At 49.9% G+C, this 14,036-nt stretch overlaps 1 long non-coding RNA gene across 3 annotated transcripts; it reads right to left on the reverse strand.

Moving 5' to 3' along the window:
• Window positions 1–3,403: 3,403 nt before the first annotated feature.
• LOC122214921 lies at window positions 3,404–9,563 on the reverse strand. Of its 3 annotated transcripts, none has more exons than XR_006200157.1 (5): window positions 9,475–9,563; window positions 8,892–9,088; window positions 8,199–8,245; window positions 5,174–5,301; window positions 3,404–3,477 (listed from the first exon to the last, which is right to left on the reverse strand). It is a non-coding gene; the product is annotated as an uncharacterized LOC122214921 (long non-coding RNA). The 3 variants fall into 3 exon arrangements; XR_006200159.1 differs by having other exon boundaries at window positions 8,892–8,942; window positions 9,475–9,545; XR_006200158.1 differs by lacking the exon at window positions 8,199–8,245.
• Between the last annotated feature and the right edge of the window lie 4,473 nt (window positions 9,564–14,036).

The following is a 14,036-nucleotide window of genomic DNA, read 5'->3' on the forward strand; positions in this document are numbered from 1 at the left end:
ACAAGACAGGGCCCGCCTTCCCAAATGGCCACAGTCAGCAGGAGCCAAAGAGGGATTGTCCTCTTCAGATAAGAAACATAGCGTCCAGTTTGCCATAGTGCCCACCACTCTCTGTTGGATCCCTAAAACTGAAATTGAACTCGTATGTTGTACTTCTCTTAACTGGAGCCCACTTACCGATTTTGCTTATTTCCTACCCCTAATGGGCATTTAAGTTTGTGATCTTGGTTCTGAGGCATTGAATTCAGACTCTGGGAGCCAGAAAGGACCACAGACAGCTGGCAGTTGGGTTCTAGGGCTCGCCTGCCTATCTTTTTAAACCCATGTTCAATTTCACTCCTGAGTTGTAGCACCCATCTGTAATTTACAGCATCCCTCTCAACCATGAAAAATGATCTTAGAGATTATCCATTAGGTGGTGACAGCATCTGGACACTTACTTATTCAGGGGGATGGTCTGTCTGAAATATAGTGCTACAGAATCTGATTAACCCTTAGTTCATTGCTCTTTTTAATAATGTTTTTAATGTTTAATGTTTAATGTTTATTTTTGAAAGAGAGAGAGAGAGAGTGAGAGAGAGAGCAATCAGTGGAGGGGCAGACAGAAAGGGAGAGACAGAATCTGAAGCAGGCTGCAGGCTCCAAGCTGTCAGCACAGAGCCCAACCGGGGCTCAAACCCATGAACCGTGAGATCATGACCTGAGCCGAAGTCTGACGCTTAACCGACTGAGCCACCCAGGCACCCCAGCTCATTGCTCTTAAACTAAGTAAGTGTGAATTTTTAGAACTCATCTAGTGAACCAAGCTTAGGTTTTTAAGGAAGACCACAAAAGAATTTTTGAGCCATCAGCTTATCTTTTTACATTTTAATACATCCCTCCATCCATACACACATCCATCCTATATCCATCCATCTATCCATCTATCCATCCATCCATCCATCCATCCATTCATCTATGCATCCATCCATCCAACCATCCATCCATCCATCCATCCTCCCAGCCACCTATCCTTGCACTCATCCTCCTATTCATCCATTCATCTGTCCATCCAACCATCTACTCATCCTTCTCTGTCTTGTTCTCCAGTGTATCTCCAGGAACAACACTATAGTGAATGGCTCAGTATTTGTTGAGTAAATAAATGAACAAATTAATGACAAATATAAGGCAGCTTCTACTCCCACAGACCTCACGTAGGTGCACACACCCAATTACCACGTAGTGTGAGAGGTGCTTTGACAGAGATCCTGCCCAGGGTCTCTCTGTGTGAGCACAGGCAAGGGGCCATGCAATACTCAGGGACACTTTCATGGAAGATACGTGCTTCTAGCAAGAAGATATCCTTTTCTGTTTAGAAATGTAGGTTCCCTGGTGGAGAAACCTGGTCAGAGGTTGAAATGAGAAGACAGATGCTCTGGTGGCATGGTTTGTTGCATCCTGACTGTGGTCCCCAGTGAGCCTGGTAGCTGCCACTGTGCTTAGCACTGTTCCCCACTGTGCCCTCCTTGTGTAGTACCTACCATTTTCACATGTGGGTCCCAGTGAAGACAGTTTGACAGTTCTGCAGAACGAGTAAGACTTGGCCAGATCTGGTCTGAGGCATCACTAAGGGAGCCTCCATGGTCACAACCAGCATGGAGCCACTGAGGAAGCTGAGCAGGAGGACAGTGTGAGCTGAGTTCCTGGGGAACCTCCGATGGGGGCCTAAGCAAAAATGGCCTGGGAAGTCACAGCCAGGGCACTCCCTGGGTCCCAGACCACTCCTGGAGGCAAGTCACTGGGCTTGTTTTCTCCACCTCTGCAGTGCAGGCAACCCTCCCCTTCCAGAGCAAATGTTTGGGGTTGTTCTAAAGGCTTCCCTCAAGATGACCCAGACTCAGGCTGACCATTTATTGACTCTGCCCCAGATTGACCATATCTTCCAGATGACCCATTCTCTAGCTGACCAGAGCCATCAGATGGCCTATCCCCAATTTGACTATAATCACCAGATGACCTACCACCAATTTGACCATAATCACACCAGTCTGACCACTCATTAATCCCACCCCAAACTGACCAAAACCCCCAGTTTTCCCTGACCCAAGCTGACCACTTACTGGCTCTTCCCTAGATTGATCAAAACCACCAGTTGACCCAGACTGACTATAACTGCCAGACACAGCCACCTCAGACCTGGCAGCACTTTCTAGAGAACCATCTGCAGGAAGACCACTGCCTGAAACACTCATAACTCCCACACCTATAATGTCAGGTTGGGCTGATGACTGTGGTCAGAGTAGCCAGGGTTTTTCATACCCTCTTGACCAAGCTGTCCAGGGAGAGTCATTCCTTTGTGGCCTAAAGACCCTTGGCCAATCACATTGCTTTTGTCAGCAGAGCCTTGAGCCCTCATCTCACTTTGATCAGGGTAACTCATGGTGACCCAAGCAGCCACATGGGTTCTCATGGGGTTCTCATGGACTTGGCCCAGCTGTTCTCACTGGGGGTGTGGTCAGCAGGTTTGTTTTCAAGGGCAAGACTGGATTTCTTGGGCTAGATACTGTACTCAGAGACATCGTCAGTGTCATGGTCCTTAGGAAAATGTACTTCTGGTCCTTCTCAGAGGAGTTCTGTTCACAGACGTGGACAGCTCCTCTGCTGCTTGAAGAACTGCTGGTGGCCAGAGCCTGCTGGTTGCTCCCACTGAGAAGGCCCATCTCAAGCACACCACCATGGCCAAGCACCTGGCCAGTCTTGAGAAGGCCTATGTCCAACAGACCACCGCTGCTCAGGAGACCTCCAGTTCTACTGCCTGCCGGGACAAAGGTGCATGGGTAAGTCCAAGGCCACACCTTTCCACTAGAGCCACAGGAATAAGCTCATCCCAGAAACAGCTCTGTGACCCTGCCCAGGAACCAGGATAAGGGTTACCTTCGCAGATGTAGAACTGAGACTCTCTTACTAGATTTTTTTGAGCATTTGACTCAGGAGGCAATGACAAGTCAGACACAAGGGGACCACACTGGGGCTATTTATGATGGAGCAGAGAAAATGATGATACAGTTATGCTCTGAGAAACAAGCACGGTGGCCTCAAGGGGGGTGTAACTGCTTTACTGTAGACAGCTTCCCAGATCTCGGTGTTAGCGGTCTGAGAGGCCCGGGGGACTCCTCAACTTTGAAATCACTGGGATAACACCTCTCCCCTTTTGATAAATCAACCTTTTTGCTTAACGATTTCATAGGGAAAGTTTTTGTCCCTTGCAATCAAACAATCTCTATGACAGAAATTAGTATCTGGAGTGGGGTTCCAGATAAGAAACCGTCAGAGACAATATGGACCAGACTCTGGACTTGAGGCATATGAGTGGTTTCCAAAGTCTTTTATCAGAAGACCGGAAGCCACAAGTCTGTGATAATGTGGTTCCAAAGCAGCTGGCACTGCAATCTCATGGGACTCAGGTCATCAGAGACGGAGGCTGGAAAGATTTGCCTGGGAACCAAGTGTAAGAAGACTACAGTGAGAGGGCAGAGAAATGACATGAGGTTTGTATTAAACATACAATCTAGACACCAAATGGGATCCAAAAGGGATTAGGAACCTCTAGGAAAGGCAGAGGGCCTCCTGTATCACTTGCAAATCTAAGCACTTCTAATGAGTCAGACTTGGTGACAGGTGTCAGCTTGTCCAACAGAGGGGAGTTTCTTCTGGAATCTCCTTGGAAGGAGCTTCCAAGAAGCATGGGGTAACTTACCTGTTTGGGACCTGGGACCTCCAAAATGAGCATGGCTTGTGCTAAGCAGGTGCCAGGGGAGGAAGAGAGCCCACAAACACATCCCCACGTTCCCTCTGGGTACCGATGGAGACAAGATTTGGTCAACAGGGAAACCTTAGTCTGGGATCCAGGAGCCCTGGCGTCTCATTTGATCTTCCTGGTCACTTTCTGTGTGGCTGCATCAAGCCACTCAATTTCTCTGAGCCTCTCTGAGCTTCTTCATCTGCAAACCTGACATATTTTTACTTGTCCTGCCTCTTGAGAGAAAAACACGGCCCTGGATATAGAAGTGCTTTGTAAATGGGCAGTAAGTTCCTCTGCACATGTGGTCCTAAGAACAGCCAGAGTTTACTAAGTGTGTTCTGTGCCCGACATCTTGCCAAGCACTTTGTCTCCATCACCCCATTTTACCTTCACGAGGACCTTATGAAATATGTGCTTTTATCATGCTTGCTTTATGGCCAGAGAAGTGAGGTGTGGGGAGAGAGAATAATTTGCCCTAGAACACACAGCTGATAAGTGGCAGTTAGAACCCAAAGCCAGGCAGGCTGGCCCCAGAGCGCATACTACGGTCTAATGCTTCCATTGGTAGACACAGCAAGCAGCAGTCGCCATTTGCCGAGGGCCTACTCTGTGCCAGTTCCCACGCTAGGTGCTTTCCACTCACCATTTCACTTAGTCAAATCTTCTTAACAACCTTGAGAGGCACGCACTATTAACTTCAATTTATAGCCGAAGAAATGGAAGTGAGATAATTTTGGCCAAGGTGACTCAGCGGTAATGACAGAGCCAGGATTATGAGAGATGGTTATTGTTTGAATTCCCTCGGATACTTGAGCTAGTGGATGAGGATGCTATGGTAGATTGCATTTTCCAAAGACGACCACAACTATATATTTATCCTGTCCCACATCTTCTGCATGCAGTGTTAATACGGGGGTGGGGGGGGGGTGGTCTGTATTCCTCCTCCATGAGTCAGGGTAAAGCTGGCGATTGCTCCAAAGAATGCAGCACAACCAAAGTGATGCTGTGCTTCCATTCTCTCTTTCTGGAGACACCTGCCCTGGGCTTCAGTCACTATGTTATGAGGAATCCCAGGCCATCCAGAGTCCACAGGTAAGCTCCGACAGTCCCAGCCAAGGACACTGCTAATAGCCAGCATCACCCGCCAGACATGTCAGTGAGCAAGCCTTCAGGTGACTACAACCCCAGCCAATACCTAATTCCAACACAGAGAGAGTCCAGGCTGGAACCGTCCAACTCAACTGCTCCTGAATTCCTGATAGAGGCCACCAAATTTGGGGGGCAATTTGTTATGCAACAATATATAACTAAATCAGATGCAAAGGAAGTGGTAACAAGGGCTAAAGCCAATGATCTCCCTTATCACAGTCATTATAGCAACTTACTCACCCTTGTGTGTCACCTCTTGAAGAAAGACTCTGATATGATATCCCCGGATCCTAGCACAGAGCCTACAGGTATACAGCAGGCATTAATGGTAAGAATATTCTTCTCTGCCCGTTTTCTTTAGCTCAGTCCTATCACGGGGGAGGCAAGGAGACAAAGGCAGGATGGGTGGTGAGCTGGGCCAACCTCCTCAGTTCCAGAGAAGATCAGCAAGGACTCCCCTTTGGCAAGAATGGGAGTGGATTAGAGTGGGGGCGTATAGGTGGTTATGGAGGCAGGAAGATCCAGCTCCCAGTTCCAGGTTCACCATCTAATTGCTGGGTGACTTTGGCTGAGTCAAGTTACCTCTCTGAGCCTAAGTCTCTCAGCTGTAAAATGAAGCTGAGAGCAGACCCTTGTTACAAGGAGGTTGGAGGATGAATAAGATAATGTGCACAAAGCCCCTGGCATGGCACTGGGCCCATGAGAAACCCTAATGGATGGCAGTGATCATGGAAAGGAATTTCTTTTTTATTTTTTTAATTTGTTTTTAAAGAGAGAGCATGAGTGGGGGGAGAAGGGCAGGGGCAGGAGAGAGAGAGAGAGAGAGAGAGAGGGAATCTTAAGTAGGCTCTGCACTCAGCACAGAGCCCAAAGTGGAGCTCGATCCCATGACCCTGGAATCATGACCTGAGCCAAAATCAAGAGTCAGATGCTCTGCTGACTGAGCCACCCAGGCACTCCTGGAAAGATAATTTCTTATTAAAAAAATTTTTTAATGTTTATTTTTGAGAGAGAGAGAGAGAGAGAGAGCATGAGTAGGGGAGGGGCAGAGTGAGAGGGAGACACAGAATCCAAAGTAGGCTCCAGGCTCTGAGGTGTCAGCACAGATCCTGCTGAGGGTTCAAAGTTGCAAACTGGGAGATCATGACCTGAGCCGAAGAGGGACGCTTAACCAACTGAGCCACCCAGGCGCTCCCTGGAAAGGTAATTTCTTAATAATCTAACAGAGATGGCAGCCTCTTGAGAATCACCTGGAATTTGTTTTTAATACTATAGACATTGGGAGGGAATGTCCCCTCCCCACCCCCCACTCCCTACCCCCCACCATCTCCAGTCCTAGGCCTGGGCTTTTTCTGTGTGTGTTGGAGGTGGGGAGGAGATGGTATGAGCCCTGTGGGGAAGGGAGAAGGCTGAGAAAGGTCCTCATCAGCCTTCCTTGTAGATCAGGACTGACAGTAGTCGCTTTCCAGAAGTCTAGACCAGGGGGTAAAGGATTCAAATGCCTTCAGGAGCCAGGCAAGCAGCTCAAATGAGGGAAGGGGCTGCCATGCACTGGAGGGCAAGTGCTTTTCAAAATGTGCGATTTTTACAAGACTCTAGCCAACTGTACCATATGGGAGACGTGGACCCCTTCTGGTTAGAACTTAGAACTTTCCAGAAAAGCAGGGATTTTTTTTTTTTTTAATTCTGATGAAGTGCCTGTAAATGTAAGGTCCTTTTTTGGCAAGGTCTTTGTTTTGTTCACTACGTATTCCCAGCCTCCACAGTAGGGCCTGGCTTATCATGGACACACACACACACAACTTGTCAAGAGCGTGAATTGAAACTTTTGATTTTAAGATACTGGCAACTAAGTCAGATTTCAAAAGTTATTCAAATAGGGACGTCTGGGTGGCTCAGTCGGTTAAGCATCCAACTTTCGGTTTCAGCTTAGGTCATGATCTCACGGTTCATGGGTTCGACACCTGAGTTGAGCTCTGCGATGACAGTGTGGAGCCTGCTTAGGATTCTCTTTCCCTCTCTCTCTGCCCTTCTCCTCTTCATGCTCTCTCTCTCAAAATAAATAAGTAAACTTAATAAAAAAAGTGATTCAAATATATGTAGTGGGACACATGCACACATGTGCACACGCGTGTGCACTCACACTGCTGGGCTCCATCCCTGGGACTGCCAGTTTAAGAACTCAAGCCCCGAACTATAGCTGAGCGAGCTGGATGGAGGGAAAACAGACACAAGGAGCTTGGGATTGGAGGTCACCAGAGTAGGGCAGACCTCACCCTCCCTGGGTGTGAGGAGGCAGATATGGAATGTTGGGTCTGCGCTCTCACCTGATGGATGCTCACGAAGGCTTGAATGTGAGAAATGCTGGAAAGAATGGCCTGTGGAGTGCCTCCAGGCCTCAGGTTGACCAGAAAGCTGAGGGAGGAGGCAGCAGGACCTCCCAGGGCCACTTTGCAGCCTGGGTGAGGGGCAGTGGGCACAGCCAACACACACAGGGGGGACTTGTTTGGGGCCCAAGTGCATCCCAGAGAGGGGAGGGCAGAAGAAGGGAGGAGCCAGGGTTCCTGGACTGGATTTCATTTGAGTTAGAAGAAAGAAATATGAGAGAGAGCTGACAGACGCAGAGACACGAGTGGATCTCACAGGCATTATGTTGAACAAAAGAAGTCAGTACGATTCTGCTTCCATGGAGATCAAAAGCGGATGAGACAAGACTCACCCATGGGGATAGAGGTCAGAAGAGTAGTCCCCTCTGGGGGCAGGTATGACCTGGATGGGGCATAGGGGAGACTCTTGGGTGATGGAAGTGTTCTGTCTTGAGATTTGGGCAGTGATTACATGGACGTACACATAAGGAAAGAGTCATCGAGGTGTACGTTTTATGTATGCAACTCAGTTTAAAAAGAAATTTTAAAATTTAAAGAAATTTTAAGAAATGTGGAAGAAAGGAAGAAAGAAGAAAGACGAAGGAAGGAAGGAAGGAAGGAAGAAAGGAAGGAAGGAAGAAAGAAAGGAGGGAGTGGGGAAGGAAGGGAGGGAGGAATTAAGGAAGAAAGACAGACAGACAGTGGGCAGGCAGGAGGGCACTCCTTTGCTGGAGGACTCAGAAGCTCATCATATCTATTACACCATCTGGTTTTTACTACCACGTTTAAGTGGCTTTGACCCAGATTTTGTCTCTCACAGGACTGTCTCTGAAATCAGGAGGCATCTTACAATTCATGTGTTTAATTCGCAGCGCATTGGCTTTCTTGGTAGTACGTACAAAAGACTCATGTCATGTGGTGCCCGCGGGGTCCCCTCTCGAGCACCCTGCAGATGAAGGAGGGGGGAATTATGCCCTCATAAACTGGACCAAGAAATGGAACAACTACAGTTATGATTGTTGTTTGCAGACTCCCAATTGCAATCCCCACCCCACCACCCCCTTGGATCCCCCACAGGACCCCGGTCATGTGAAGGGAGCTCATGCCCCCTTCCGGCCTGGGACCTGTGGGGAGGTGGCCAAAGCAGTCTCACACACGAGCAGAGCTCGTGGGCTCTCTGGGCTAATAGCCCCCAGAACAATGACAACGACAATTGCGCCAGCAGATTCTGGGCCCTGCGCTTAGCACTCATCTCTCATCTCTGTGTCCCTTCCTCCCAGGCAGGAGTGCTCTGAATCCTTAATATTTGCCACAAATGAGCAAAATCAACACAGTGTGTTCATAAGCCGACACATTTCTGGTCTTTGGACAAGTGGGCTTTGGATTTCCCATAGGTGTGGTGTTGGTTATTTGACAGACATAATATACCAAAGGTTGAGGGTCTCCATTCTGCAGATCTGGAAACTGAGGCCCCAGGGTCATCTGGCAGGTCAGCGTCACGGCTAGGACCAGAACCCAGGGCTCCAGCTCCTTATCCAGCACCACCCGGCTGCTCTCCAGGCCTCTGAGAGCAGGGAATGTGGGACCCTTACCTGGGTTATGGCTCCCGTCACCTGGGACCTTCGGGTCTCCTCCACCTGCCCCTGGAGTGAGAGCCAGTGGTGGAGAAGAGCTTAAGTAGCAGGCAGGAGGGGGCGGGCAGGTGCCCTGGGGGCCCTAAGCAGAACTTCTGGAAGACTGGCCACTTGTGGCTGATAACAGCAAGGAGGTGGGGTGGAGAACAGGAGGCCTGAGGAGGGTGAGGCCATGAGGTCAGCTGGGTGGGAACTTGTCACTTCCTGAAACCACCATGAATCCCTGCGTGTGTGTGTGTGTGTGTGTGTGTGTCTGTGTGTGTGTTGCATCATGTACGCAATTGTGTGTGTGGGTGTGTGTGTGGAGGGGTTCTCTGCAGGCACCCACGTCTCTTGGTGTGCATCTTGCAAAGTTCTGGGAAGAGGCCACGGCTTTTACATGATTCCCTGAGGCATCTTAAGTGCCCCGGAAGTTAACTCCCATTTTTAGGCAACTTCCTGTGGAGTCTCTTAGTTTTCTTGGGGGAGAATCACTGACTTGGGGCAGACTGTCAGCCTTTCTGTGGGTGTCAGAAATCTCAAAATTCGTAAGGAAACTCACATTTCTGAGAGGACACTCGAATTCTTGAGAAATGCTAACCTTTCCTTATGAAATTTTTCTATGTTGAAGAGCCTTTGTTTCTAAGAATTCTAACGACAGCTCAGAAAGACCAGTGTTCTATAAGAATATAGTGTCTGGGGGTAGGGGGTGGGGTGGTGCACTAATCCTGAGGGAATTCCAGGGCATTGTCAACATCCCTAAGGAGTCTCAGTGGTGTTGGGAGAATTCTGGTTCTGGCTGAGAGAAGGGCCACAATTTCTCTGGAAATGCCAGTACTCCTGTGGGAATTCTCCCTCCTCCCAGGGGTCACCAAAGGAGCAGCAGAGCCCCCAGGCTGGGCCCAGAGTCCCCAGAGTGGCTTTAGGGGCTCTGTCATTGGCCAGCTGGGGAATCTTGAATGTGTCATGTCCTATCACAGGGTCTCAGATGCCCTCCAGGCACTGGCCTCAGCAGTGCTTCCCTGGTGGTCGGGAAGGCTGACCGCAAACTCTAAAGGGTGGTGCCATTGGAGGGCTGTTGTGGCCATGAGGATGGGTCTTTCTGTCGCCATTCACTCATCCTTAGTGTGTTTCTCCTGGGAGAGGAGGCTGTGGCCCAGAGAGGCAAAGGGGCTCAGCGAGATCACACAGCAAATGAGTGCTGCACAAGGGACCTAGGTCCCCTGACCTCCACAGGGGAGGAGGTCTCACTTCATCTTAACCCCACTTTCTCATCCCTCCCAGGCACCCAGGCTGTGCCCTGTGTCCTTAGGATGCCACTGGTGTGGGAATCCGGACCTGGCCACAAGGTGACCAGGCCAAAGGACGCCTGGGCTGGGCAGGCTGCCTGGCAAGAGCTGGCTGGCCTCCCTCTCTGCCTGTAGGCTCTTTGCCCATTTTGCACCTCGCTCATGGGAAATGGTGGGACGGTGCCAGGCCTGAGGGATAGGACGGTGTGACCAGTCTCAGTCAGGGCTGAGGACGCTCACAACCAAACAGCCAGGGTGGCTTTTGGGTAAGTCCCTTCTCTTGAAGCCTCAGTTTGTACCATCTGTAAAATGGGCACATATATGGGTCTGGAGACCTCCATCGGGGAGGGTTGGGAGGAGGTTTATCTGCTGAGATGGGGGGATGGGGCAAATCAGCCGGGCCAGCTCTCCCTCTCATCTCGGGGTCCAGATGCAGAACCTCGTGGGCTGTCCCTTTCTCCATCTGTCCACAGCCCTGGGGATTTACATGCAGCATTATCCCAGAGCCTCGGAAGACACACTAATTTTTAGTCAGAGAAACCTCCACCTGAGCAGACTCCAAATCATTTTGTTTGTACTAATACAATTTGGTTTAAACCATGTGCCTCTCACATCTTTACTGAAGCAGAACATGCAAACACAAAGTGCACAAAGCATAAGCATAGAGCTGGCGGCATTAGCATGAAGTGAAGCTTCCCGTGTGTTAAGGGCTGGCTTGTGTCCACCTCCCAAATCGATATGCTGAAATCCCAACTCCCAGCACCTCAGAATGTGCCCGCACTTGGAGAGAGAGAGAGCCTTTAAACAGGTCATTAAGTTAAAATGAGGTCATGAGGGTCAACCCTAATTCAATCTGAACGATGTCTTTATACAAAGAGGGGATTGGTGCTAAGAGGGAAAAAGGCAAGGCAGAGAGTATGAAGCGTTGAGAGAAAGGGGGAGAAATTTTTGATACAGAGGTCGGAGAAGTCCTCACTGAGAAGGTGACTTAGAGCAAAGACTGCAGGAGGTGAGAAAGGAGGCCATAATTATATCTCAGGGACGAGCTGTTTGGGCAGAGGGGGCAGCATGTGCAAAGGCCTTGGGGTGGAAAAGGTGCCTGTGTGTTAGAGGAGTAGTTAGGAGGTCAGTAGGGCTGTCGCAAAGCTAACAAATGGGGAAAGAACAGGGGAGGGGGTTGGCAGGCAGAGAGGGAAGTGTACTCCTCTGAATCAAAAATATGTATCTTGATTAAAAGTTCTTCAATTTTGTTTTTTACCATAAGGCACTGTTTAAAATAATCTTTTACATTGTTATTGCAATTAACATTCATGGATAGTCTATTAACAATTTAATAATGATTAAACACAAAGTAATATTGATTTGGAAGTGGATGTTTTATGGAAATGAACAGAGCTTTTTCTCAATTTGTTCTTTTATCCGCACATGAATTTAGTCACTGCTGGAAGGGACAGGATTCAGCAAACCAGCAGAGACCTAATTTTCAACTTCGGAGAACTAAGTGCTATAAAAAATTGCTGTTTGTTTGGCAAATGGGTGGACATGGGGGAGTTTCATTAAGACGGTGTTGCTCAATTCTCGGAACTGCTTCCAACATTTATGCCCAAAATCACGAGATTGTGATCAAAGATTGTTTCCCAATAACTCTAAGTAGATTGGTAGCAGCAATAACACTCCTCTTTTGCTGAAAGCAAATTGAAAACCACCTGGCTCGCTTCCCGGGCATTGGTGGGGCCATCACACCCCTTTTGTTCAGAGCCCTGGCGGCCAGGCTCCCAGCCGATGCCCTTGAACAGGGATTAGGGACGGAAAGGGAACTATCTTTCAGAAAGGGGGAGAAGGAATGTCTGTAGAAGGGAAGGTGGGGAGCTTTGTGGGAGAAGCCAGTTTTGAGAGGAAGGTTCTTGGGAAAGAGAACACAGACACACTGAGAATCGGGAAATGAGGAAATGGATTCCCGTGACCAGTCCTACAGATGAAGCCATAGAAAGTTCTCTTGTATCCCCGCTCCATCCCCCGGGACTCAGTGAGGAAGCGCATTGCGGGCTCTGGGTTCAAATCCTGAATCTGCCCTTCGTTATCAGTGTGTTCTCATACTGATTGACCAACTCGCCTACGCCTCAATTTCCTCATCTGTAAACGGGGACAAGAATAAGGCAGTGACGAATGGTCTGGCCAGCACATGGCAAGTGCTCAGAGAATCTTGGCTGCTTCTGTGAAAAGATTTTAATAGGACTTTATCACCATTGTCACCACTATTATCCTCATTGACCAGGGGCTGTCTTGGGAGTGAGAGGGCCTGGAGGGGCAGGGCTTCTGAAACCCACTGTCCTGCAACCCAAGCAGCCCACCCCCAAAAGCTGTTTTTCTATCAGGCTGCCCGGAAACTCTCATTTGGTCAAAGAGCTCAGTTTGAACACTCTGGTAAGATGATGTGGACTGCTGATTCCCAGCCTCACACCCTGCTCCTCTGGTCATTTTTCATGACCCCATGTTTGGCTGAGTTTAAATGTCACCCCATTGTCTCTGTGGCTTAGGTTAGAAACACATGCTCTGAAGTCAGGACAACCTGCATTTGAATCTCAGCTTTGCTCTTCACGCTTGAGGTGGCCCCAAGATACCTTTCTGAGCCTCCGTGTCCTCGTCTGTCTGTCAGATGCAGTTGGTGCTTGTACATGAAGTAAAGGACTATTGTGACGGCTGGCTGAGTCGCCTGCCAAGGGCACATCACGTGTCAGGCACCAAGTAAGCCTGAACCACAGCTGCTCTTAGGATGAGGGCGAGGAGTCTTTTGGGCGTGAGCAGGAGGCCTGGCTTGTCACCGAGCCCTGTCCTTTCCTCACCAGGTGGCCTTGAGAAGTCACACCTTCCCATGCCCCATGCCTCAGTCTCCCGTCTGTGAAATGGGAATCCCAACCTCTGCTCTGCCTCACAGCTCCCACATGAGGGTCGAATGAATCACAGCTACAGCACGTTCTGTAACCCTCCAGTCGGGGAGGGTCTGCCCAAGTCTGGGAAGAGGAGCTGGGGCCTGCACCCTGCTCTCTGCCTGTGCCATAGAGACAGGAGAGGACCCTGGCATTTAGAGGCTGCGTAGCGGCCAAGATCCCAAGACTGGCAGCCTTGGCAAAGATTCCCAAGATCCAGCATGGCCTCTCAAACAGTAGAGCCGCCTAAGCTCAAAGGACAGGAGGCAGGGGAGGCTGTCTTACTCATCCTGTGCCCCGGAACATAGTAGTTGCTCAATGAACGATCGGTAGATGAAGAATCAGATGCGTGGCCCATGAAAGGGTGGATCTGGGCAAGGACAGGAGCCGGGAGACTCTTCTGGTGCAGAAACCAGGGAACAAGGCCCTGAAGCAGGACAATGCCAATAAACAGTTTGAACGATCTGGGCAACTTGGAGAGAGGGTGACGGTTGCACATCCGGGATGAGGGATAAGGGCAGGTAGAGGGAGGACAGAGAGAGCTGTGAGGGTGCCGCCAGAGAGACTGGGGGTGAGGGGCGGTGCAGAATTCCCCAGGGGGGCAGGTGAATCGGGGGGGGGGGCTTCAGGTGAGATGTTAGTGTTCAGATGGGGCGGAGGTGGGGGCCGGGCCAGGCAGGGGGCTCAGGGCTGACAACAAGGGCTCCTGAGAGCTGAGCCCTGTGGCTCCCCTAGGGCAACAGCCTGGCTTGTTTTTATCAAGCCCAGGCCAGGCCAGTTTCTGCATTTGCCCTTTTCCAAGTCACCTCTTGTGAGGAAAGTGCAGGGGGGCCAGGAGCTGACAGCTGGGCTGGCTCTCTGTCATAGTCACCACCATGCAGGGGACAGGAGCAGACTCATGGGATTTG

Source organism: Panthera leo, chromosome A3 (assembly GCF_018350215.1).
Source record: "Panthera leo isolate Ple1 chromosome A3, P.leo_Ple1_pat1.1, whole genome shotgun sequence".
Lineage (NCBI taxonomy): Eukaryota > Metazoa > Chordata > Mammalia > Carnivora > Felidae > Panthera > Panthera leo.